The sequence below is a fragment of the Oncorhynchus nerka genome, linkage group LG2 (assembly GCF_034236695.1).
Source record: "Oncorhynchus nerka isolate Pitt River linkage group LG2, Oner_Uvic_2.0, whole genome shotgun sequence".
In the NCBI taxonomy this organism is placed as follows: domain Eukaryota; kingdom Metazoa; phylum Chordata; class Actinopteri; order Salmoniformes; family Salmonidae; genus Oncorhynchus; species Oncorhynchus nerka.
Window position 1 is genome coordinate 21,269,848 of NC_088397.1, and position 26,815 is coordinate 21,296,662.

Here is a 26,815-nt window from a genome sequence, read left to right on the forward strand (position 1 = left end):
GAGAAGTAGAGAGAGAAGTAGAGAGAGGTAGAGAGAGAGGTAGAGAGAGGTAGAGAGAGAGGTAGAGAGAGGGGTATAGAGAGAGAGAGAGAGAGAGAGAGACAGACAGAGAATGGGATGAAGAGAGAGATATGATTGGTAATTTCAGAACACTCTGAATGTGTTGGTTGTATTGTTCTATAGTAGTATACCAGTAGAAATATGATGTAGTATTAAACGTACTTCACTACTGTAATAGTATAATTGTAGTAGTGCTGAGCGATGTGCTTTTTGAGGTAGATTTTTTTTAAATTATTACGGTTTTTGATTTCAATGATTTATTTTTACATTAAATGCAGTAAATGCACTATGCTTTTCACTTATTAATCATAATTTATTGACTTTACTTAAATAAAATATTATTTCATTCCAAGTCTCAGGCTACACTTTCTGACAAAATCACAGTTTTAGTAGTTCTTCAAAGTAAATAAGGCTTATATGACTGCTGAATACCAACTACAATCACTTAGATCATGTAATTCAGGAAGAGATACCTAGAAATGTCATTTCAATAACTGAACTGATGTTAGTCAACTAGTTGTTGAAAAAACTCAAAATAACCAAAATGTTGGTTCATCTCTCAGCACTACATTTTTAGCAATACTTACCCTGAGGATCTCTCTGCAGATGTAGGCAGTCCACTCCTCCTTCAGTGAGTTCCCCTTGGTGTTCTTAATCAGATCTGTTATTGAACCCGCCCCACAGAACTCCATCACCAACTACAGAGACAGAGAGAGACAGAGAGAGACAGATAGAGAGAGAGAGAGAGACAGAGAGAGACAGAGAGAGACCGAGAGAGAGAGAGAGAGAGAGAGAGAGAGAGAGAGAGAGCCAGAGAGAGAGAGAGACAGAGAGAGACAGAGAGAGACAGATAGAGACAGATAGAAAGAGAGAGACAGAGAGAGACAGAGAGAACCGAGAGAGAGACCGTGAGAGACAGAGAGAGAGAGAGAGACAGAGAGAGAGAGAGGGAGAGAGAGACCGAGAGAGAGAGAGAGAGAGAGAGACCGAGAGAAAGAGAGAGAGACCGAGAGAGAGAGAGACCGAGAGAGAGAGAGACAGAGAGACAGAGAGAGAGAGACAGACAGAGAGACAGAGACAGAGAGACAGAGACAGAGAGAGAGACAGAGAGACAGAGAGAGAGAGACAGAGAGAGAGAGAGAGACAGACAGAGAGACAGAGAGACAGAGAGAGAGAGAGTGAGAGACCGAGAGAGAGAGAGACAGAGAGAGAGAGAGACAGAGAGAGAGACAGAGAGACAGAGAGACAGAGAGATAGAGAGACAGAGAGAGAGAGACAGAGAGAGAGAGAGACAGACAGAGAGACCGAGAGAGAGAGAGACAGACAGAGAGACAGAGAGAGAGAGACAGAGAAAAGGGTTACCACACACACCTGTGCACATACGCATGCAGGCACACATGGATGCAAACACACACACACACACATACCCATAGCTGGTCGTCGATGCCAGGAGGGTTCTTCTTGACGAAGGCACCGTAGTAGGTGGCAATGTTCCGATGGTGGCTGTACTTCTTCAACATGTTGATCTCACCTTTAATCTCCTCTTCCTCATCCTGGAACACACACACATTACAACGATGCTCACACACACACACACACATTACAATTCTACACACACACATATGCACCTTAGAATGTGTGTGTGTGTGTATAATTATGTATGCGTGTCACTTACCCCGGTGACATCCATGACCTTGATGGCCGCAAGTTGCCCTGTCTTGACATGACGACCCTGAGACAGATAGAAGATAATTAGTTAAGGACCTAATCTTAAAGGAAAGCTCCACCCAAAAACGATATTTTGGTATTTGTTTCATTCGTCCATTGTTGACATAGTCTCAAAAAGTTTTCTGTCAGAAATCCTGTTTTCAAGATATGTAAACTTTCAAAATGCAAATGATGCATCAAATGATGCAAAATGCGTCACACAGGGATGACTTCTCTATTTTGAAGGTTACATATCTTGAAAACGTGATTGCTGACAAGCAAAACATTTTGTGACTCTGTCAACAGGACTAAAGGAAACAATAATAAAAGGACTAATGAAACCAATGATTGTTTTAGGGTGGAGTTTTCTACTAATGTTGATCATTAACGAGAATAGCAGCAGGAAACAGGCAAGGGAGAAATGTTTATACTTGAATGATCCTAGTTCTAGGAGAGAATAAAGAACAGAATCAGAATAGAAGAGACATTAATGAAGAGAAGAGGGGAGGAGGGAAGGGGAGGATGTGGGGAATTAAGTAACGACTAGCCACAGGCCAATGAGCTACCACTCCGACTCATACAGGCTACAGTAGAGTCCATACGTTTCACCACACACACACACACACTTACTCACACACACACACACACACACACACACACACACTTACTCACACACACACATGTTCTTGGAGACATATTTTTCTTTTAGGATCAGTCCCAATTCCACAACTACAAAAGTCTCTTTGTTTGACAAAAACAATAGAATTACTCCCAGAATAAAGCAGTCTATGGACCTCAAAGTACACACACACACACACACACACACACACACACACACACACACACACACACACACACACACACACACACACACACACACACACACGTTGGTGGGGTGTGTGTGTGTCAGCTCTCATAGCAAGGAAAGCCCTTCTCTTCCCTAAGCCGACTCATTCAGAATGTAAACCGTCGTTCCTTTTTTCATTCGTCAATTCGTTATTCTCGCCTTCCTGACCTAGATCTGCTGTCTGAAGCCTCATAGCCCCAACCAGCTGAAGAGTGTGTGCGCAATTGCTTGTGTGTGTGGGTTTGTGTGTGTGTGTGTGTGTGTGTGTGTGTGTGTGTGTGTGTATGCGTCCACTGCCAACTCCATTACACAGATCCCCTCAGACACATTTACTATGCAGGACACTTCCTGTCCGTAGCCTAGCAACAGACCTGGCTGTCCAACGTACAGTGGCCAACACACGCACACGCACGCACACGCGCACACACACACGCACACACACACACACACACACACCAGGAGAGGAGATGAAGTGAGCATTGTCCTGGTAGGGGTGAGGGGGTAAGTGGGTGATGGGATGGACAGAATGACTGAAGGTTGGAGGCTATTTTTCCCCATTTCCATGACCACAGCAACCTTCCCCAGAGGAGGGAAAGATGAGAGGAAACCACTTTCTCCCTCCCTCCGTCCCGCACTGACTACCCAGTCTAAGAAATGCATACTGTTTGCATATTGTGCCACACACACACACACACACACACACACACACACAAAAAAACATAACACTCTCCTTTCTACATCCCGATGTAAAATTGCAGGTTGACACATCTGACAATGTGAACATCCCCCTCCACAGCTACACACACAAGCCCCCATCCTCCTCATAGAACCCACACATCCTCCCCTCCACAGCTACACACACCAAGCCCCCATCCTCCTCATAGAACCCACACATCCTCCCCTCCACAGCTACACACACCAAGCCCCCATCCTCCTCATAGAACCCACACATCCTCCCCTCCACAGCTACACACACCAAGCCCCATCCTCCTCATAGAACCCACACATCCTCCCCTCCACAGCTACACACACCAAGCCCCCATCCTCCTCATAGAACCTACACATCCTCCCTTCCACAGCTACACACACCAAGCCCCCATCCTCCTCATAGAACCCACACATCCCCCCTCCACAGCTACACACACCAAGCCCCCATCCTCCTCATAGAACCCACACATCCCCCCCCACAGCTACACACACCAAGCCCCCATCCTCCTCATAGAACCCACACATCCTCCCCTCCACAGCTACACACACCAAGCCCCCATCCTCCTCATAGAACCCACACATCCCCCTCCACAGCTACACACACCAAGCCCCCATCCTCCTCATAGAACCCACACATCCTCCCTCCACAGCTACACACACCAAGCCCCCATCCTCCTCATAGAACCCACACATCCCCCCCCTCCACAGCTACACACACCAAGCCCCCATCCTCCTCATAGAACCCACACATCCCCCCTCCACAGCTACACACACCAAGCCCCCATCCTCCTCATAGAACCTACACACCCCCTCCACAGCTACACACACCAAGCCCCCATCCTCCTCATAGAACCCACACATCCCCCCTCCACAGCTACACACACCAAGCCCCCATCCTCCTCATAGAACCCACACATCCCCCTCCACAGCTACACACACCAAGCCCCCATCCTCCTCATAGAACCCACACATCCCCCTCCACAGCTACACACACCAAGCCCCCCCCATCCTCCTCATAGAACCCACACATCCCCCTCCACAGCTACACACACCAAGCCCCCATCCTCCTCATAGAACCCACACCCCCCCCCCTCCACAGCTACACACACCAAGCCCCCATCCTCCTCATAGAACCCACACATCCCCCCCCACAGCTACACACACCAAGCCCCCCATCCTCCTCATAGAACCCACACATCCCCCTCCACAGCTACACACACCAAGCCCCCATCCTCCTCATAGAACCCACACATCCCCCCTCCACAGCTACACACACAAGCCCCCATCCTCCTCATAGAACCCACACATCCCCCCTCCACAGCTACACACACCAAGCCCCCATCCTCCTCATAGAACCTACACATCCCCCTCCACAGCTACACACACCAAGCCCCCCATCCTCCTCATAGAACCCACACATCCCCCTCCACAGCTACACACACCAAGCCCCCATCCTCCTCATAGAACCCACACATCCCCCCTCCACAGCTACACACACCAAGCCCCCATCCTCCTCATAGAACCCACACATCCCCCTCCACAGCTACACACACCAAGCCCCCCATCCTCCTCATAGAACCCACACATCCTCCCCTCCACAGCTACACACACCAAGCCCCCCATCCTCCTCATAGAACCCACACATCCTCCCCTCCACAGCTACACACACCAAGCCCCCATCCTCCTCATAGAACCCACACATCCCCCCTCCACAGCTACACACACCAAGCCCCCATCCTCCTCATAGAACCCACACATCCCCCCTCCACAGCTACACACACCAAGCCCCCCATCCTCCTCATAGAACCCACACATCCCCCCTCCACAGCTACACACACCAAGCCACCCCATCCTCCTCATAGAACCCACACATCCTCCCCTCCACAGCTACACACACCAAGCCCCCATCCTCCTCATAGAACCCACACATCCCCCCTCCACAGCTACACACACCAAGCCCCCATCCTCCTCATAGAACCCACACATCCTCCCCTCCACAGCTACACACACCAAGCCCCCCATCCTCCTCATAGAACCCACACATCCCCCTCCACAGCTACACACACCAAGCCCCCATCCTCCTCATAGAACCCCCCTCCACAGCTACACACACCAAGCCCCCCATCCTCCTCATAGAACCCACACATCCTCCCCTCCACAGCTACACACACCAAGCCCCCCATCCTCCTCATAGAACCCACACATCCCCCTCCACAGCTACACACACCAAGCCCCCCATCCTCCTCATAGAACCCACACATCCTCCCCTCCACAGCTACACACACCAAGCCCCCCATCCTCCTCATAGAACCCACACACCCCCCCTCCACAGCTACACACACCAAGCCCCCATCCTCCTCATAGAACCCACATATCCCCCTCCACAGCTACACACCCAAGCCCCCCATCCTCCTCATAGAACCCACACATCCTCCCCTCCACAGCTACACACACCAAGCCCCCATCCTCCTCATAGAACCTACATATCCCCCTCCACAGCTACACACACCAAGCCCCCATCCTCCTCATAGAACCCACACATCCCCCTCCACAGCTACACAGACCAAGCCCCCCCATCCTACTCATAGAACCCACATATCCCCCCTCCACAGCTACACACACCAAGCCCCCCATCCTCCTCATAGAACCCACACATCCCCCTCCACAGCTACACAGACCAAGCCCCCATCCTCCTCATAGAACCCACACATCCTCCCCCCCACAGCTACACACACCAAGCCCCCATCCTCCTCATAGAACCCACATATCCCCCCTCCACAGCTACACACACCAAGCCCCCCATCCTCCTCATAGAACCCACACATCCTCCCCCCCACAGCTACACACACCAAGCCCCCACATCCTCCTCATAGAACCCACATATCCCCCCCTCCACAGCTACACACACCAAGCCCCCCATCCTCCTCATAGAACCCACACATCCCCCTCCACAGCTACACAGACCAAGCCCCCATCCTCCTCATAGAACCCACACATCCTCCCCCCACAGCTACACACACCAAGCCCCCCATCCTCCTCATAGAACCCACATATCCCCCCTCCACAGCTACACACACCAAGCCCCCCATCCTCCTCATAGAACCCACACATCCTCCCCCCCCACAGCTACACACACCAAGCCCCCACATCCTTCTCATAGAACACACATATCCCCCCCTCCACAGCTACACACACCAAGCCCCCCCTCCACAGCTACACACACCACGCCCCCATCCTCTTCATAGAACCCACACATCCTCCCCTCCACAGCTACACACACCAAGCCCCCATCCTCCTCATAGAACCCACACATCCCCCTCCACAGCTACACACACCAAGCCCCCCCATCCTCCTCATAGAACCCACACATCCTCCCCTCCACAGCTAGCTACACACACCAAGCCCCCATCCTCCTCATAGAACCCACACATCCCCCCTCCACAGCTACACACACCAAGCCCCCCATCCTCCTCATAGAACCCACACATCCCCCCTCCACAGCTACACACACCAAGCCCCCATCCTCCTCATAGAACCTACATATCCCCCTCCACAGCTACACACACCAAGCCCCCCATCCTCCTCATAGAACCCACACATCCTCCCCTCCACAGCTACACACACCAAGCCCCCCATCCTCCTCATAGAACCCCACATCCTCCCCTCCACAGCTACACACACCAAGCCCCCATCCTCCTCATAGAACCCACACATCCTCCCCTCCACAGCTACACACACCAAGCCCCCCATCCTCCTCATAGAACCCACACATCCTCCCCTCCACAGCTACACACACCAAGCCCCCATCCTCCTCATAGAACCCACACATCCCACCCTCCACAGCTACACAGACCAAGCCCCCATCCTCCTCATAGAACCCACACATCCTCCCCTCTCAATGCTATATGATTCCCCAGGCATCAAAGAGCCACTCTCTCTCCATATACAGTTGAAGTCAGAAGTTTACATACACTTAGGTTGGAGTTTTTCAACAACTCCACAAATTTCTTGTTAACAAACTATAGTTTTGACAAGTTGATTAGGACATCTCCTTTGTGCATGACACAAGTCATTTTTCCAATGATTGATTACAGACAGTTTATTTCCCTTATAATTCACTGCATCACAATTCCATTGGGTCAGAAGTTTACTAACACTAAGTTGACTAAAGGCTATAAAGGCTAATTGACATAATTTGAGTCAATTGGAGGTGTACCTGTGGATGTATTTCAAGGCCTACCTTCAAACTCAGTGCCTCTTTGCTTGACATCATGAGAAAATCAAAAGAAATCAGCCAAGACCTCAGGAAATAAATTGTACACCTCCACAAGTCTGGTTCATCCTTGGAAGCAATTTCCAAACGCCTGAAGGTACCACGTTCATCTGTACAAACAATAGTACACAAGTATAAACACCATGGGACCACGCAGCCGTCATACCTCTCAGGAAGGAGACGTGTTCTGTCTCCTAGAGATGAACGTACTTTGGTGCGAAAAGTGCAAATCAATCCCAGAACAGCAGCAAAGGACCTTGCGAAGATGCTGGAGGAAACAGGTACAAAAGTATCTATATCCACAGTAAAACAAGTCCTATATCGACATAACCTGAAAGGCCGCTCAGCAAGGAAGAAGCCACTGCTCCAAAACCGCCATAAAAAAAGCAAGACTACGGTTTGCAGCTGCACATGGGAACAAAGATTGTACTTTTTGGAGAAATGTCCTCCTCTACAGAGAGGAGAGAAGAGAATGATACAGAGAGGAGAGACGAGAAGGCTACAGAGGAGAGAAGGCGACAAAGAGGAGAGGAGAGAAGGATACAGAGAGGAGAAGAGAGAAGGATACAGAGAGGAGAGGAAAGAAGGATACAGAGAGGAGAGGAGAGAAGGATACAGAGAGGAGAGAAGGATACAGAGAGGAGAGAAGGATACAGAGAGGAGAGGAAGGAGAGGAGAGGAGAGGAGAGGAGAGAAGGATACAGAGAGGAGAGGAGAGAAGGATACAGATGAAACAAAAATAAAACTGTTTGGCCATGATGACCATCGTTATGTTTGAAGGAAAAAGGGGGAGGCTTGCAATCCAAAGAACACCATCTCAACCGTGAAGCATGGGGGTGGCAGCATCCTGTTGTGAGGGTGCTTTGCTGCAGGAGAGACTGGTGCACTTCACAAAATTGAAGGCATCATTAGGATGGAAAATGATGTGGATATATTGAAGCAGCATCTCAAGACATCAGTCAGGAAGTTAAAGCTTGGTCGCAAATGGGTCTTCCAAATGGACAATGACCCTAAGCATACTTCCAAAGTTGTGGCAAAATAGCTTAAGGACAACAAAGTCAAGGTATTGGAGTGGCTATCACAAAGCCCTGACCTCAATCCTGTAGAAAATGTGTGAGCAGAACTGAAAAAGCGTGTGCGAGCAAGGAGGCCTACAAACCTGACTGAGTTACACCAGCTATGTCAGGAGGAATGGGCCAAAATTCACCCAACTTATTGTGGGAAGCTTGTGGAAGGCTACCCGAAACGTTTGACCAAAGTTAAACAATTTAAAGGCAACACTATCCCATACTAATTGAGTGTATGTAAACTTCTGACCAACTGGGAATGTGATGAAAGAAATAAAAGCTGAAATAAATCATTATCTCTGCTATTATCCTGACATTTCACATTCTTAAAATAAAGTGGTGATCCTAACTGACCTAAAACAGGGATGTTTTACTAGGATTAAATGTCAAGAATTGTGAAAAACTGAGTTTAAATGTATTTGGCTAAAGTGTATGTAAACTTACGACTTCAAATGTACCTCTGGGCCTGAAGCCTGGGATTATCCTAGCAGCCCAACCCAGCCATGGTGAGCCCTGAGCGGACAGAGCAGCAGGCAGAGAAGCATAATCCAGGCCCGTGCTCTGGAGCTACACAGGCGGTGTATAGTACTGCATATACTCTAAAGATGAGACGTGCACAAATATGCACACGTAAACACACACACACCGCAGTGTGAGCTGGAGAGCCAGGTTCAGCAAATCAGTGTTTCACTCTAGCAGTTCCGGAGGTCAAATTAACAACCAAGGAGATTTACAGAGAAAGAGTGAGAGAGAGAGAAGGTACAAAGAGGAGAGAAGAGAAGGCTACAGAGAGGAGAGGAGAGAAGCCTACAGAGAGGAGAGGAGGATACAGAGAGGAGAGGAGAGAAGGATACAGAGAGGAGAGGAGAGGAGAGAAGGATACAGAGAGGAGAGAAGGATACAGAGAGGAGAGAAGGATACAAGAGAGGAGAGAAGGATACAAGAGAGGAGAGAAGGATACAGAGAGGAGAGAAGGATACAGAGAGGAGAGAAGGATACAGAGAGGAGAGAAGGATACAGAGAAGAGAGAAGGATACAGAGAGGAGAGAAGGATACAGAGAGGAGAGGAGAGGATACAGAGAGGAGAGGAGAGAAGGCTAAGGAGAGGAGAGGAGGCTAAGGAGAGGAGTGGAGGCTAAGGAGAGGAGAGGAGAGAAGGCTACAGAGAGAAGAGGAGAGAAGGCTAAGGAGAGGAGAGGTGGCTAAGGAGAGGAGGGGAGGCTAAGGAGAGGAGAGGAGGCTAAGGAAAGGAGAGGGGAGCGGAGGTTAGGGAGAGGAGGCTAAGGAAAGGAGAAGGGAGCGGAGGTTAAGGAGAGGAGGCTAAGGAGAGGAGGCTAAGGAAAGGAAAGAGGAGCGGAGGCTAAGGAGAGGAGGCTAATGAAAGGAGAGAGGAGTGGAGAGGAGGCTAATGAAAGGAGGCTAATGAGAAGAGGCTAATGAGAGGAGGCTAAGGAGAAGAGGCTAATGAGAGGAGGCTAAGGAGAAGAGGCTAATGAGAGGAGGCTAAGGAGAAGAGGCAAATGAGAGGAGGCTAAGGAGAAGAGGCTAATGAGAGACATCCCCAATCCTGTCTCTCTCTCTCACACTGAAGTCATTATTGATATCAGGCTAATTGACCCAGGGAGGTCTGGGTGAGGGGTGCATTGTGGGTAAGTGGAGCGTGTAGCCTCGGGGGAGGAGTGGACTAATGAACACACTGCCAGGTGTGTGTGTGTGCAAGATTGTGGGTTTGTGTGTCGTTAGCAACATGACTCATGGTAGGTGAAGAGATAACTATCTTTAAAGTTTTTCCACAGAAAAGGAAGGAGGAGGGAGAGAGAGCGGGGAGGGTGGGTGGGAGAGAGAGAGGGGAGGGTGGGTGGCAGAGAGAGGGGAAAGAGAACCGTAGAGGACAGGTGAGATTAGGTAAAGGAGTGGTGTTCTTCCCACGGCTAATAATCCCATTCTAATCTACATTTGATCAAGACCCGCCCCTTTTCCCTAATAACACAATTTCCACTCCAGGTCTGTTTTAAATTGACCAATAACCGTCAGCGATGCACAAACCACAAGCACGTCATGTACACACTGTAGTACACACTGTACCACACACACACACATCACTCTAGGCGTTCTTGCGTGCGTGTGTGAATCATACTCTAAAGTGTTGTGTGTCTTCTCTTTTTAAATAGTGGTAGTGACACAAACTGATGTGATCAAATCAAGTAAAATAAAATTGTATTTGTCACATACACATGGTTAGCAGATGTTAATGTGAGTGTAGCGAGTGTAGCGAAATGCTTGTGCTTCTAGTTCCGACAATGCAATCAACACATCAATCCACCAGTAGTGTTCTCTGTGCCCGACCGGGTCTCCCCTTAGGTAGTCAGAGTTTACAGTAGTGTTCTCTGTGCCCGACCGGGTCTCCCCTTAGGCAGTCAGAGTTTACAGTAGTGTTCTCTGTGCCCGACCGGGTCTCCCCTTAGGTAGTCAGAGTTTACAGTAGTGTTCTCTGTGCCCGACCGGGTCTCCCCTTAGGCAGTCAGAGTTTACAGTAGTGTTCTCTGTGCCCGACCGGGTCTCCCCTTAGGCAGTCAGAGTTTACAGTAGTGTTCTCTGTGCCCGACCGGGTCTCCCTTAGGCAGTCAGAGTTTACAGTAGTGTTCTCTGTGCCCGACCGGGTCTCCCCTTAGGTAGTCAGAGTTTACAGTAGTGTTCTCTGTGCCCGACCGGGTCTCCCCTTAGGCAGTCAGAGTTTACAGTAGTGTTCTCTGTGCCCGACCGGGTCTCCCCTTAGGCAGTCAGAGTTTACAGTAGTGTTCTCTGTGCCCGACCGGGTCTCCCCTTAGGCAGTCAGAGTTTACAGTAGTGTTCTCTGTGCCCGACCGGGTCTCCCCTTAGGCAGTCAGAGTTTACAGTAGTGTTCTCTGTGCCTGACCGGGTCTCCCCTTAGGCAGTCAGAGTTTACAGTAGAAAATAACAACTCCCATAGCCACCTTCAAATATTCTCAAGCAAGGGGAAAAGAGAGAGAGGGGGAATGTTGAAAAGAGAGAGGGAGAACGATGAAGAGAGAGAGAGGGGGAACAATGAAAAGAGAGAGAGGGAGAACGATGAAGAGAGAGAGAGGGAGAATGATGAAAAGAGAGAGAGAGGGAGAACGATGAAAAGAGTGAGAGGGGGAACGATGAAAAGAGAGAGAGGGAACGATGAAAAGAGAGAGAGGGAACGATGAAAAGAGAGAGAGGGAACGATGAAAAGAGAGAGATGGGGAACGATGAAAAGAGAGAGAAATTATTCAGTATGTTCTCTATTTCTGGATCTTTTATCAGCTCTCAGGGTACACACACACACCCACATGGGCCATTAAGGCTTTTCATATGGAACAGAGAAATGTAGGGGCAGATTTACACACACACTCAAAATACATGACGGAAAAATGTCATTATATATTGATAAGAACTGCATGCAGACTGAAGGACAGAGAGAGAGAGAGAGAGAGAGAGAGAGAGAGAGAGAGAGAGAGAGAGAGAGAGAGAGAGAGAGAGAGAGACATAGATGGATGGATTCCCAAAATCACCTTAGTTTGCAAGGGAGAGAGAATAACAGAGAGAGAGGTAGAAAGAGGGAGTGTTGATGGATCTTGGATACCAAGGGAGAAGAAGAAACAAGAGACTACAGTACATTACAGGTAACAGGTTCAGTTAGAAAGATATGAACTACACTACATTACAGTTAACAGGTTCAGTTAGAAAGAGATGAACTACACTACATTACAGTTAACAGGTTCAATTAGAAAGTGAACTACACTACATTACAGTTAACAGGTTCAGTTAGAAAGTGAACTACACTACATTACAGTTAACAGGTTCAGTTAGAAAGAGATGAACTACACTACATTACAGTTAACAGGTTCAGTTAGAAAGAGATGAACTACACTACATTACAGTTAACAGGTTCAGTTAGAAAGTGAACTACACTACATTACAGTTAACAGGTTCAGTTAGAAAGAGATGAACTACACTACATTACAGTTAACAGGTTCAGTTAGAAAGAGATGAACTACACTACAGATTCAGTTAGAAAGAGATGAACTACACTACATTACAGTTAGCAGTTTAAGTTAGAAAGAGAGGAACTACACTACATTACAGTTAACAGGTTCAGTTAGAAAGAGATGAACTACACTACATTACAGTTAACAGATTCAGTTAGAAAGAGATTAACTACACTACATTACAGTTAACAGGTCCAGTTAGAAAGAGATTAACTACACTACATTACAGTTAACAGATTCAGTTAGAAAGAGATTAACTACACTACATTACAGTTAACAGGTTCAGTTAGAAAGAGATGAACTACACTACATTACAGTTAACAGATTCAGTTAGAAAGAGATGAACTACACTACATTACAGTTAACAGGTTCAGTTATAAAGAGATGAACTACACTACATTACAGTTAACAGGTTCAGTTAGAAAGAGATTAACTACACTACATTACAGTTAACAGGTTCAGTTAGAAAGAGATTAACTACACTACATTACAGTTAACAGATTCAGTTAGAAAGAGATGAACTACACTACATTACAGTTAACAGGTTCAGTTAGAAAGAGATTAACTACACTACATTACAGTTAACAGGTTCAGTTAGAAAGAGATTAACTACACTACATTACAGTTAACAGGTTCAGTTAGAAAGAGATTAACTACACTACATTACAGTTAGCAGGTTAAGTTAGAAAGAGATGAACACTACAGTACATTATATTTAACAGGTTCAGTTAGAAAGAGATTAACTACACTACAGGTTCAGTTATAAAGAGATGAACACTACAGTACATTACAGTTAACAGGTTCAGTTAGAAAGAGATTAACACTACAGTACATTACAGTTAACAGGTTCAGTTATAAAGAGATGAACTACACTACATTACAGTTAGCAGGTTAAGTTAGAAAGAGATGAACACTACACTACATGACAGTTAACAGGTTCAGTTATAAAGAGATTAACTACACTACAGGTTAAGTAGAAAGAGATTAACTACAGTACATTACAGTTAACAGTTAACTTATTTTCCACCATAATTTGCAAATAAATTCATAAAAAATCCTACAATGTGATTTTCTGGATTTTTTTCCTCATTTTTTCTGTCATAGTTGAAGTGTACCTATGATGAAAATTACAGGCCTCTCTCATCTTTTTAAGTGGGAGAACTTGCACAATTGGTGGCTGACTAAATACTTTTTTGCCCCACTGTATAAAGTGGGTAAAACAGTAGGTAAACATCATTCAAGTGACTAGTGTTCCATGTCTATGTACATAAGGCAGCAGTCTCTAAGGTGTAGGGTGAAGTACGGTGACTAAGTGTCAGGGCAGGGTGCTGGGCGGAGGCCGGCTAGTGGTGACTGTTTAACAGTCTCATGGCCTGGAGATAGAAGAGGTTTCTCAGTCTCTCTGTCCCAGCTTGGAAGTGCCTGTACTGTCTCCGCCTTCTAGATGTAACCAAGACTACGGTGATGATTGTGGACTACAGGAAAAGGAGCACCGAGCACGTCACCATTCTCATCGACGGGGCTGTAGTGGAGCAGGTTGAGAGCTTCAAATTCCTTGGTGTCCACATCAACATCAAACTAGATTGGGCACGACGATATTCCCCCTAAGGAAACTAAAAAGATTTGGCATGGGTCCTGAGATCCTCAAAAGGTTCTACAGCTGCAACATCGAGAGCATCCTGACCGGTTTTATCACTGCCTGGTACAGCAATTGCTCGGGCCTCCGACCGCAAGGCACTTTCAGAGGGTAGTGCGTTTGACCCAGTACATGACTGGGGCAAAGCTGCCTGCCATCCAGGACCTCTACTCCAGGCGGTATCAGAGGAAGGCCATACAAATTGCCAAAGACCCCAGCCACCCCAGTCATAGACTGTTCTCTCTACTACTGCATGGCAAGCGGTACCGGAGTGCCAAGTCTAGGACAAAAAGGCTTCTCAAAAGTTTTTAACCACATATGCATTGTGTCCCCCCCCCTCTTTTACGCTGCTGCTACTCTCTGTTTATCTTATATGCTTAGTCACTTTAACTATATATTCATGTACATACAACCTAAATTGGCCCGACCAATCAGTGCTCCCGCACATTGGCTAACCAGGCTATCTGCATTGTGTCCCACCACCCTCCACCCGCCAACCCCACTTTTATACTTCTGCTACTCTCTGTTCATCATATATGCATAGTCACTTTAACCATACCCACATGTACATACTACCTCAATCAGCCTGACTAACAGGTGTCTGTATATAGCCTTGCTACTCTTATTTCAAATGTATTTTTACTGTTGTTTTATTTCTTTGGGGGGGTGAACAGGCCGTGGCTCGGGTGGTTGAGGTTTTAATGATCTTCTAGGCCTTCCTGTGACACCCTTTCTCGCTCTCAGTCGTTGCTTTCTCCCCACACGCAACATTTCAGTCACATCTCACGCCCTACACATCCATTTCGTATGATATGTTACGATTTACAATTTGTACTATATGTTACGAATTCCAATTTTTTTGTTGCTAGGTGAGGGGTTAACGTTACGTTTAAAGGGTTAAGGTTAGGGCTAGCTAGCATGCTAAGTAGTTGCAAAGACTAAAAAGTAGTAAGTAGTTGCAAGGTTGCTAATTAGCTAAAGTTGTGCGTGATGAAATTCGAACAAACAACCTTTGGGTTGCTAGACGTTAGCGTTATTTTGATTTTATGTCACTTTTATTGTAACAGGGAAAACATAGAGACCTTGGACTCTTTTACAAATGCGCCCTGAATATACACAACATAAATATACACATTATACCCAACCGGTGCTGTGTGCCCCCGGTGATGCGTTGGGCAGATCGCAACACCCTCTGGAGAGCCCTGCGGTTGCGCCTTCTTCACCACACTGTCTGTGTGAAGGCACTATTTCATGTTGTCAGGGAACTTTTGATCCTCTCCACTGGGGTCAAAAGATACAGCTACAGTATACTGCAGTAGACAGGTTTAGTATATACTACAGTATACTGCAGTAGACAGGGTTAGTATATACTACAGTATACTACAGTAGACAGGGTTTGTATATACTATACTATACCCCTGAACAGGCAGTTAACCCACTGTTCCTAGGCCGTCATTGAAAATAAGAATTTGTTCTTAAAACCTGTTGCTCCTACCCTCTACTTTTTTGAACATTTTGTTAAAAATCGCGCAACATTTCAGCGCCCTGCTACTCATGCCAGGAATATAGTACGTTCATATGGTTAGAATGTGTGGATAGGAAACACTCGGACGTTTTTAAAACTGGTTAAATCACGACTGTGGCTATAACATAACGTGCGTTACATCGGAAAGCGCAGGAAAACCTGATCACAGAAAATGGAAATAAATATCCTTGCGCCACTTCCAGCAATTGTTCACAGTGAGACGAATTAGATAAGACCGAGGATTCAACTCCCACAGCATCCCCATGTTGTCTAGAGTCTTGTGAATTGAATCATCTTTGATTCTTGGTTGAACCGAATCAGGGGAACCACTTACCTCCAGTCTCCGCCCAGATCATTTGGAAGAGCTCTCTCGTGAAATTTTTTCCAAGACGACAGCTAATGATTTTTACATCGCCTCCTGATGATTTTTATCGCTTATTAACGTTTACTAATACCTAAAGTAGCATTACAAACGTATTTCGAAGTGTTTTGTGAAAGTTTATCGTCTACTTTTTGAATTTTAAAAAATGACGTTACGTTGTGAAATCGCTGTTTTTTTCGTTTATCACACAGTCTACATATAACGATATCTTGGCTTTATATGGCCCGATTTAATCGAAATAAAGACCCAATAGTGTTTATGGGACATCTAGGAGTGCCAACAAAGAAGATGGTGAAAGGTAATGACTGTTTTCTATTTTATTGTGCGGTTTGTGTAACGCCGAAATGCTAATTATTTTGTTTACGTCCCCTGCTGTGCTTTTGTGTTGTAGTGTATTGGTGCATGCTATCAGATAATAGCTTCTCATGCTGTCGCCGAAAAGCATTTTAAAAATCTGACTTGTTGCCTCGATTCACAACGAGTGTAGCTTTAATTCGATACCCTGCATGTGTATTTTAATGAACGTTTGAGTTTTAACTAATACTATTAGCATTTAGCGTAGCGCATTTGCATTTCCAGAGCTCTAGTTGGGACGCAAGCGTCCCAAGTAGAAGCAAGAGGTTAACTGACTTGCCTAGTAAAATAAAGGTAAAATAAAAAAAAATAATAATAATTAAAAATACTGCAGTAGACAGGGTTAGTGTATACTACAGTATACTGCAGTAGATAGGGTTAGTCTATACTACAGTATACTGCAGTAGACAAGGTTAGTATATACTACAGTTTACTGCAGTATACACTACAGTATACTGCAGTTGACAGGTTTAGTATATACTACAGTATACTGCAGTAAACAGGGTTAGTATATACTACAGTATACTGCAGTAGACAGGGTTAGTAAATACTACAGTATACTGCAGTAGACAGGGTTAGTATATACTACAGTATACTGCAGTAGACAGGGTTAGTATATACTACAGTTTACTGCAGTATACACTACAGTATACTGCAGTAGACAGGTTTAGTATATACTACAGTATACTGCAGTAGACAGGGTTAGTATATACTACAGTATACTGCAGTAGACAGGTTTAGTATATACTACAGTATACTGCAGTAGACAGGGTTAGTATATACTACAGTATACTGCAGTAGACAGGGTTAGTATATACTACAGTATACTGCAGTAGACAGGGTTAGTATATACTACAGTATACTGCAGTAGACAGGGTTAGTATATACTACAGTATACTGCAGTAGACAGGGTTAGTATATACTACAGTATACTGCAGTACAGCAGTGGGCCTATATGGCTATAGTGTATTACAGTAGAAAGGGTTAGTATATACTACAGTACACTGCAGGGTTAGTATATACTACAGTATACTGTGAACCATCAGATCCTCCTCTCCACCCTCTCCGATTTGGGCATCTCCGGCGCGGCCCACGCTTGGATTGCGTCCTACCTGACAGGTCGCTCCTACCAGGTGGCGTGGCGAGAATCTGTCTCCTCACCACGCGCTCTCACCACTGGCGTCCCCCAGGGCTCTGTTCTAGGCCCTCTCCTATTCTCGCTATACACCAAGTCACTTGGCTCTGTCATAACCTCACATGGTCTCTCCTATCATTGCTATGCAGACGACACACAATTAATCTTCTCCTTTCCCCCTTCTGATGACCAGGTGGCGAATCGCATCTCTGCATGTCTCGCAGACATATCAGTGTGGATGACGGATCACCACCTCAAGCTGAACCTCGGCAAGACGGAGCTGCTCTTCCTCCCGGGGAAGGACTGCCCGTTCCATGATCTCGCCATCACGGTTGACAACTCCATTGTGTCCTCCTCCCAGAGCGCTAAGAACCTTGGCGTGATCCTGGACAACACCCTGTCGACAACACCCTGTCGTTCTCAGCCAACATCAAGGCGGTGGCCCGTTCCTGTAGGTTCATGCTCTACAACATCCGCAGATATATTACAGTATACTGCAGTAGACAGGGTTGGTATATACTACAGTATACTGCAGGGTTAGTATATACTACATTATACTGCAGTACAGCAGTGGGCCTATATGGCTATAGTGTATTACAGTAGACAGGGTTAGTATATACTACAGTATACTGCAGTAGACAGGGTTAGTATATACTACAGTATACTGCAGTAGACAGGGTTAGTATATACTACAGTATACTGCAGTAGACAGGGTTAGTATATACTACAGTATACTGCAGTAGACAGGGTTAGTATATACTACAGTATACTGCAGTGGGCCTATATGGCTATAGTGTATTACAGTAGACAGGGTTAGTATATACTACAGTATACTGCAGTACAGCAGTGGGCCTATATGGCTATAGTGTATTACAGTAGACAGTGTTAGTTTAAACTACAGTATACTGCAGTACAGCAGTGGGCCTATATGGCTATAGTATATTACAGTAGACAGGGTTAGTATATACTACAGTATACTGCAGTACAGCAGTGGGCCTATATGGCTATAGTATATTACAGTAGACAGGGTTAGTATATACTACAGTATACTGCAGTACAGCAGTGGGCCTATATGGCTATAGTGTATTACAGTAGACAGTGTTAGTTTAAACTACAGTATACTGCAGTACAGCAGTGGGCCTATATGGCTATAGTATATTACAGTAGACATGGTTAGGGTTAGTATATACTACAGTATACTGCAGTGGGCCTATATGGCTTTAGTGTATTAGTAGTGTATAGTGTATTAGAGTAGACAGGGTTAGTATATACTACAGTATACTGCAGTGGGCCTATATGGCCAGAGTGTATTAGTAGTGTATAGTGTATTAGAGTAGACAGGGTTAGTATATACTACAGTATACTGCAGTGGGCCTATATGGCCAGAGTGTATTACAGTAGACAGGCTGAATGTCATCCAGCAAATGAGGCGTGACTTTCAGTCAGAGAGCATCATCAGCAATAACTGAACTCACATAACTCTCACACACCCCACACACACAAGCACGCGCAGACACACAAACACACATGCACAAGATGCAAGTCTCACAGAAACACCTCTCTTGCGCATTTTCTCTCACAAATGCACAGAAACACACACACACATACGGAAGAGGCTGTCAAACGTTATCTGTGGCTAACAGTGTTGACGTCTAGCTGACCTCTTTTGTTTATCCAATCAGAGCACAACTCTACTCCCCATTCCAACATGACCTTCACACACACACTAGTCCATTATACACAAACATGAACACTAGTGACGGGGGGAAAATATTGATACAGTTACATAATCAGGATATTATTTTTGGATCGTAACGTTTGGACAATATCGCAACATTATTTTTGTGCTAGTTGGCTGTACCTGTACCTGTACCTGTACCCGTACCTGCACCAAAAACCCAGTATATTACCTTCATAGCTTGTTATCCATCTGATTTTTACATTGGGAGCCAATTTGTTTTCAGCACTTTTATTTCGGTGACTTTGATTTGGTTTTCTCGTGGCTCTCTCCCTCGTCTCCCTGTAGCAGACATGGTGAGCAACATGTCTAGAACATCGAATCGCAATAAAATCACAATATCGAATCACAATACATGTAGAATCGTGAGAATCACAATACACATCACATCGGCACCTAAGTATGGTGATAATATCATATCGCAAGGTCCCTGGCAATTCCCATCTCTAATGAACACCGTTGAAACAACATATTCAAAGGTGCATCTATAAAGGAATGTCTTCACGGGAGAGGAGAGGACAGATAAAGAAAGGAGAGGAAACGAAAGGAGAGGAGAGGAAAGGAGGTTTGTAAAAAAAAAGACAGTAACACTTGGGCTCACACTGGAGCAACTGAGACCCCGAGCCTCCATTACGCCAATCAAACATAAACCCCTGACAGAGGCAGAGACGGGAAATCGCTCAGTCATATCCTGTGTCCTGAAATATACATCCCTCTGCATCTTGTCAGATACAAATGACTGTTTCCAACTGATAAGAGAAAGGGGGAGAGGGAGACCAGGGGGAGAGAGGGAGACCAGGGGGAGAGAGGGAGACCAGGGGTGAGAGAGGGAGACCAGGGGGAGAGAGGGAGACCAGGGGGAGAGAGGGAGACCAGGGGGAGAGAGGGAGACCAGGGGGAGAGAGGGAGACCAGGGGGAGAGAGGGAGACCAGGGGTGAGAGAGGGAGACCAGGGGGAGAGAGGGAGACCAGGGGTGAGAGAGGGAGACCAGGGGGGAGAGAGGGAGACCAGGGGGAGAGAGGGAGACCAGGGGGAGAGAGGGAGACCAGGGGGAGAGAGGGAGACCAGGGGGAGAGAGGGAGACCAGGACAGAGAGAAAGAAGTGTGTGTCTTACCTTGTACACCTGTCCGTAGGTTCCATTGCCCACCAACTCCACCAGCTCAAAGATGCCTGCTGGGTCCTGAAGAGAGACAGATTCAGAGTCACAGAGCAAACAGACATTTAGCTCGAAGCTGGCAGTTATAGAGGTGTTAGCTTGATGCTAGCCCCCAGACATAAGCTATAGACTGTTAGCTTGATGCTAGTCCCCATCCCAGACAGATAGACTGTTATATTGATGCTAGCACATATAGACAGTTAGCTTGATGCTAGCCCCCAGAGATAGGCTACCGAAAGTTAGCCTGAAGCTAGCTGATGCTAATAGACTGCTACTGTCGATAGCAATCTAAAGTGGCTTCATAACGATCAGCTTACTAGACAGTAGAGTTTACAAGAGGAATCGCTAGACCCCAGCAGAGAACCCAGTGACCTTACAAATACACACAGACAGACACAGACAGACACACACACACACACACACACTTTGCTGTGTTGCTAAGGCATTCCAACAATAGCTGGAATTCAACTCCCCCCTCTGTAGCCCTCACTCTCTCTTTCTTTCACTCTCTTCTCTCACTCCAACTCTCTCTCTCTTTCTCTCTCCATTCATCTCCAGCCAGCCTGAGTAGACATATGTAGCTCTCACAGTTTAGTTCTCTCGTTCTCTCTCATTCCAGCCCGTCTCTGAGAAATGCTATGGCACTGTCATACTCTCTTTTATTCTCTCTCTCTCTCTCCATCGCTCTCTCATTCCAACAGACTTGAGCCTTTTGGCTGTGGTGGTTTTACTCTCTTTCCATCCGTCTCTCCCTCCATCTCTCATTCCAGCAGTATCTAAGCACCACTGTGGCACTTCTACTCTCTTTTATGTTCTCTCTCAAGCCATCTCCTCATCTCTCCATCTCCATCTCATCTCCTCATCTTTTCTTCCCTTCTTTACCTCCTGTGGTACCATGAGAAACACAGAAACACTCACTCTTCTAAACAAGCCCACACAAGAGTTAGTGATCAAGTGTGTCTAAGTGTGTGTGTGTGTGTGTGTGTGTGTGTGTGTGTGTGTGTGTGTGTGTGTGTGTGTGTGTGTGTGTGTGTACAGAGTCTAACAGACTGTTGTTGCTGCTCCAGTTCATTCATATCCTCAGGCTAACTGATAGAAAAGTGTCCGTTATCATGACTATTTAATACAACAGAATGGGCTCACAGGTTGTGTGTGAGATGATTAGATTATAGTAGGTTAGTGGATGATGGGAGTCACGTTGTAACTGGTCCTATCTAAAAAACCACTGTCATGAGAGAAGGACTCTACTGTACCGGATGACTCACACAAATGTTCTCTCTCTGCTGATGAATCTTATTCTCTGTTCAGCTCCTCGTGAGGCCTTGTATACATTCTTCAAACTCTATGTCTCTAAAGTGTGTGTGTGTGGCTACGGAAAGAGTGTGAATAAGGGGTTCTTGTGGCTCAGCGGGAAATTAGGTCACCCAGACACATTCAGGGGGAGACATTTCAGTACAACACGTCCAGATAGTTCATGAATAATATGCTTGTTGGTCAGTTCTGGGGCGTAGGTGGGTTTAGGTTGAGAGTGTCCTCTATATAACGGCTAGTGCTCTGGCCAAAAGTAATGGAGGATAGGGTGTCATCTGTGACATAACTGGCACTCAATCTCTCTCTTTCTCTCACTCTCCATCTAGTTCTCTCTCCCTTCCTCGTTCCCCCTTTTTCTTTGTCTCTCAATCATCAGCTCCTCACCCTACACCTATGTGTGTGTGTGTGTGTGTGTGTGTGTGTGTGTGTGTGTGTGTGTGTGTGTGTGTGTGTGTGTGGTCAGTGCTGTCCTGCTGATCTGTTGTCTGTTGATGTCATCAGCTGACTGCCTGGCTTCTGACTGTGCGTGTGGGTGTGCTGTATCACCAATTCTCTGACCACTTCTCAGTCAGGATTTCCCAACACACACACACAATCATCTGTCCAGCGGTTCCTAGGCCAGTCTAGCCAGTGACCCACTAAACAGTGGATTAATGTCTGCGACTGACTGGTGGAGAACTGTAATCCCCACAGGCCACTGTACAACACACACACACACTCATCTGTCCAGCGGTTCCTAGGCCAGTCTAGCCAGTGACCCACTAAACAGTGGATTAATGTCTGCGACTGACTGGTGGAGAACTGTAATCCACACAGGCCACTGTACAGCTCAGCTAGACTGGCTCTTCCCAACCTGGCAACCTCAATAGGCCACGGTACATCTCAGCTAGACTGGTTCTGCCCAACCTGGCATCCTCAATAGGCCACGGTACATCTCAGCTAGACTGGCTCTGCCCAACCTGGCAACCTCAATAGGCCACTGTACATCTCAGCTAGACTGGCTCTGCCAACCTGGCAACCTCAATAGGCCACTGTACATCTCAGCTAGACTGGCTCTGCCAACCTGGCAACCTCAATAGGCCACTGTACATCTCAGCTAGACTGGCTCTGCCCAACCTGGCAACCTCAATAGGCCACGGTACATCTCAGCTAGACTGGCTCTGCCCAACCTGGCAACCTCAATAGGCCACTGTACATCTCAGCTAGACTGGCTCTGCACAACCTGGCAACCTCAATAGGCCACTGTACAGCTCAGCTAGACTGGCTCTGCACAACCTGAACAGGCCACTGTACATCTCCGCTAGACTGGCTCTGCACAACCTGAACAGGCCACTGTAGATCTCAGCTAGACTGGCTCTGCACAACCTGAACAGGCCACTGCACATCTCAGCTAGACTGGCTCTGCACAACCTGAACAGGCCACTGCACATCTCAGCTAGACTGGCTCTGCACAACCTGAACAGGCCACTGTACATCTCAGCTAGACTGGCTCTGCACAACCTGAACAGGCCACGGTACAGCTCAGCTAGACTGGCTCTGCACAACCTGAACAGGCCACTGTACATCTCGGCTAGACTGGCTCTGCACAACCTGAACAGGCCACTGCACATCTCAGCTAGACTGGCTCTGCACAACCTGAACAGGCCACTGCACATCTCAGCTAGACTGGCTCTGCACAACCTGAACAGGCCACTGCACATCTCAGCTAGACTGGCTCTGCACAACCTGAACAGGCCACTGCACATCTCAGCTAGACTGGCTCTGCACAACCTGAACAGGCCACTGTACATCTCAGCTAGACTGGCTCTGCACAACCTGAACAGGCCACTGTACATCTCAGCTAGACTGGCTCTGCACAACCTGAACAGGCCACTGTACATCTCAGCTAGACTGGCTCTGCACCAGCTGAACAGGCCACTGCACATCTCAGCTAGACTGGCTCTGCACAACCTGAATAGGCACATGCTACTGTAGAGTTCAGCTATAGACAGCTCAGCTATAGACTGGCTCTGCCCTCTACCAAAATGTCAACCCTGACTCTGCCCTCATCCTTACCATGACACCAACCCAATCTGGCAACCCGGGATGTCAAATGGCTCCCTATATGTACAGTACTATGTCATATTGTGAGTTCTGTTATGTAATGGAGATTCTAGAATGACATGAAAAAACTGCCTATCATCCTTTATACTAGTCTGTGTACCTGTCTGTGGGTCATAGCTTATATCTATACACAGTACCTGACCACACACACACACAAACAAATGCAAACGCACACACAGCATCTTGCAGAGTAGGTGTATCCATCATGCAGTGTGTGTGTGTGTGTGTGTGTGCGTGCGTGTGTCTTTTCTCAGGGTTCACAAAATAACCAGAGAGTGCAGTAACAGTAGCGTACAGACCCAGTCTACACTCTTAGAAAATAAATTGGAATTGCAATTTAGAACCATAAAGGGTTCTTTGTCTGTCCCCATAGGAGAACCCTTTGAATAATCACTTTTGGTTGCAGGTACAACCCGTTTGGGTTCCATGTAGAACCCTTTCCACACAGGGTTCTACATGGAAACCAACACAGTTATACCTGCAACCAAAAAGGGTTCTACCTGGAAACAAAAAGCGTTCTCCTATGGGGATAGCCGCAGAACCCATTTGGAACCATTTTTTCTAAGAGTGCACAGACAACACAGTCTACAGGTAGCCTAGCCACTAGCATTACTGGCTTAGCAGAGTTTAGCATCTACACTGATGGTTATACCAACATATAACCATATTGGCATATGCAATATATCAAGGTAATGTAAAATAGACAATATACAGTATGACATGTAAATAGATACTTAGTGATTATTTAATAGTATCCTTTGTAGAGGACTCTCTCTACCCATGTTTAACAGTGAGTGACATTTGTTGTTCACGCACACACACACACACACACACACACACACACACACACACACAGTATGCATGAATGCCTTAATGTATAATGTATACATACAGTAAATGCCCATGAAAGCTACCAGGCTGTTTTGGTAGACTCATATTAACATGCTGTGTGTGTGCGTAGGCTACATTCCACCGCGGACTGGCTCAATGAAAGCGACATATTCAGACCTAAAAACCGAGACCACCGAAGCACCGCGCGCACCAGATTCAGATTACACTGCTACGCTGTCATGCCATTTCATACCTACCATTGTTTACCTTGCTAAATCGTTAGTAAATCAGCAGAAAGAGAAACACTTGGTTGACGTTTTTCCACTGAGTATGTTCATATAGTGTTACATTGTATAACCACCTGCCATTAGGCTATGAACAGTGCTATACAGGCCTCTGCACAAACATCGGTAGGCCAGTCTGCCATGTTGGTGGCTGTAGGGAGGGATGGGGAATTTGACCCATTTTAGAAGCGTTGTCTCTCTCTCTCACACACACACACACACACACACACACACACACACACACACACACACACACACACACACACACACACACACAGAGAGAGAGAGAGAGAGAGAGAGAGACACAGAGAGAGAGTAGTAGCCATCTCTGACACTGAAACAGATACATGATGTAGATCCGGGTTTATCTTACCCGTAGAGCAGACAGGTCGATCTCATCCAGACTCCGGGCAGGGGAATCAGTCGCCATGATTCAAATGAAATATTATAAAAATCACCAGAATCAGAAACCATCCAGACAACGAGACCACGGAGTAAATGCCCTTGGCCCCCGCTATAGGCTGCCCTCTTCCACGGGGAAACAAGCCTGCCTACCTCTTTCTCACCGATAAGCGATCGAGAGATTGCGACTGAGACCGAAAGAGAGAGAAAATAAAAAAAGAGAGCATATAATATATCCCCGTTTGTCAGTAGGTTTAGAGGTGACCGACGTTAAAAAAGCCTGCTAGAGCAGAGATGCTGGTGTGTGACTATAATGGGACGTGAACATGATCAGCAGCAGCACCAAATCCATGTCTCTTCAACAGACAGAGCGAGAACTCACGGTTTGCTGGCTGCAGATGCTCTTGAGCAATGTCAATCAAAGACACCGCGGGCGGGGCAAATCTGTAAACCACGCCCACTCCAGAGGATTGCCCAATTGAATTATTTGAACTCGGTAGAGACCAAAGGAATTTCCAGAGTAAGCCATCCCTGACACCGGGGTGTGGTAACTGGTTTGTCTAAAGTTTAGTAATGATGTTATGTAAAGTGGGACTTTTTGTAAAAGGGATTTCTAAATAAAAACATAGCAATGTATCAAACTACTTGAGTTGAAAAAGGGCCAATCGACTTTGTTGTACGTACATAGCATCCATGTAGACGTCATACACTTGGTCACAACTCTTTCATATTGAAATGTTTTAGGAGGTATTATTATTATAAATACTCTATGTTTGTATTATGAACATAGTGCTGTGTACAGGAACTAATCAGCAGTTCAGAATAGAAAAGTTTCATTCAATGCGGCCCATTTAGTTCTTTTTGTTTGGTTTTATTTGTCCTTTATCCCATTGAGAATGTGTTTTATAACAGAGAGCTCAAGGCAATAGAATATAGATTATTCCTGAGAATAGAACAGAGTAGAGATGTTGTCATTAGAATAGAACAGAGTAGAAATTATTCCTGAGAATAGAACAGAGTAGAAATGATTCCTAAGAATAGAACAAAACATAGATGATTCCTGAGAATAGAACAGAGTAGAAATGATTCCTTAAGAATAGAACAAAACAAAGATGATTCCTGAGAATAGAACAGAGTAGAAATTATTCCTGAGAATAGAACAGAGTAGAAATGATTCCTAAGAATATAACAAAACAAAGATAATTCCTGAGAATAGAACAAAACATGGATGATTTCTGAGAATAGAACAGAGTATAAATG

At 46.2% G+C, this 26,815-nt stretch overlaps 1 pseudogene; it reads right to left on the reverse strand.

Moving 5' to 3' along the window:
* The window catches only part of LOC115120919 (TRAF2 and NCK-interacting protein kinase-like), a 57,895-nt pseudogene extending 31,968 nt beyond the window's left edge, over positions 1–25,927 (reverse strand).
* Positions 25,928–26,815: the final 888 nt, after the last annotated feature.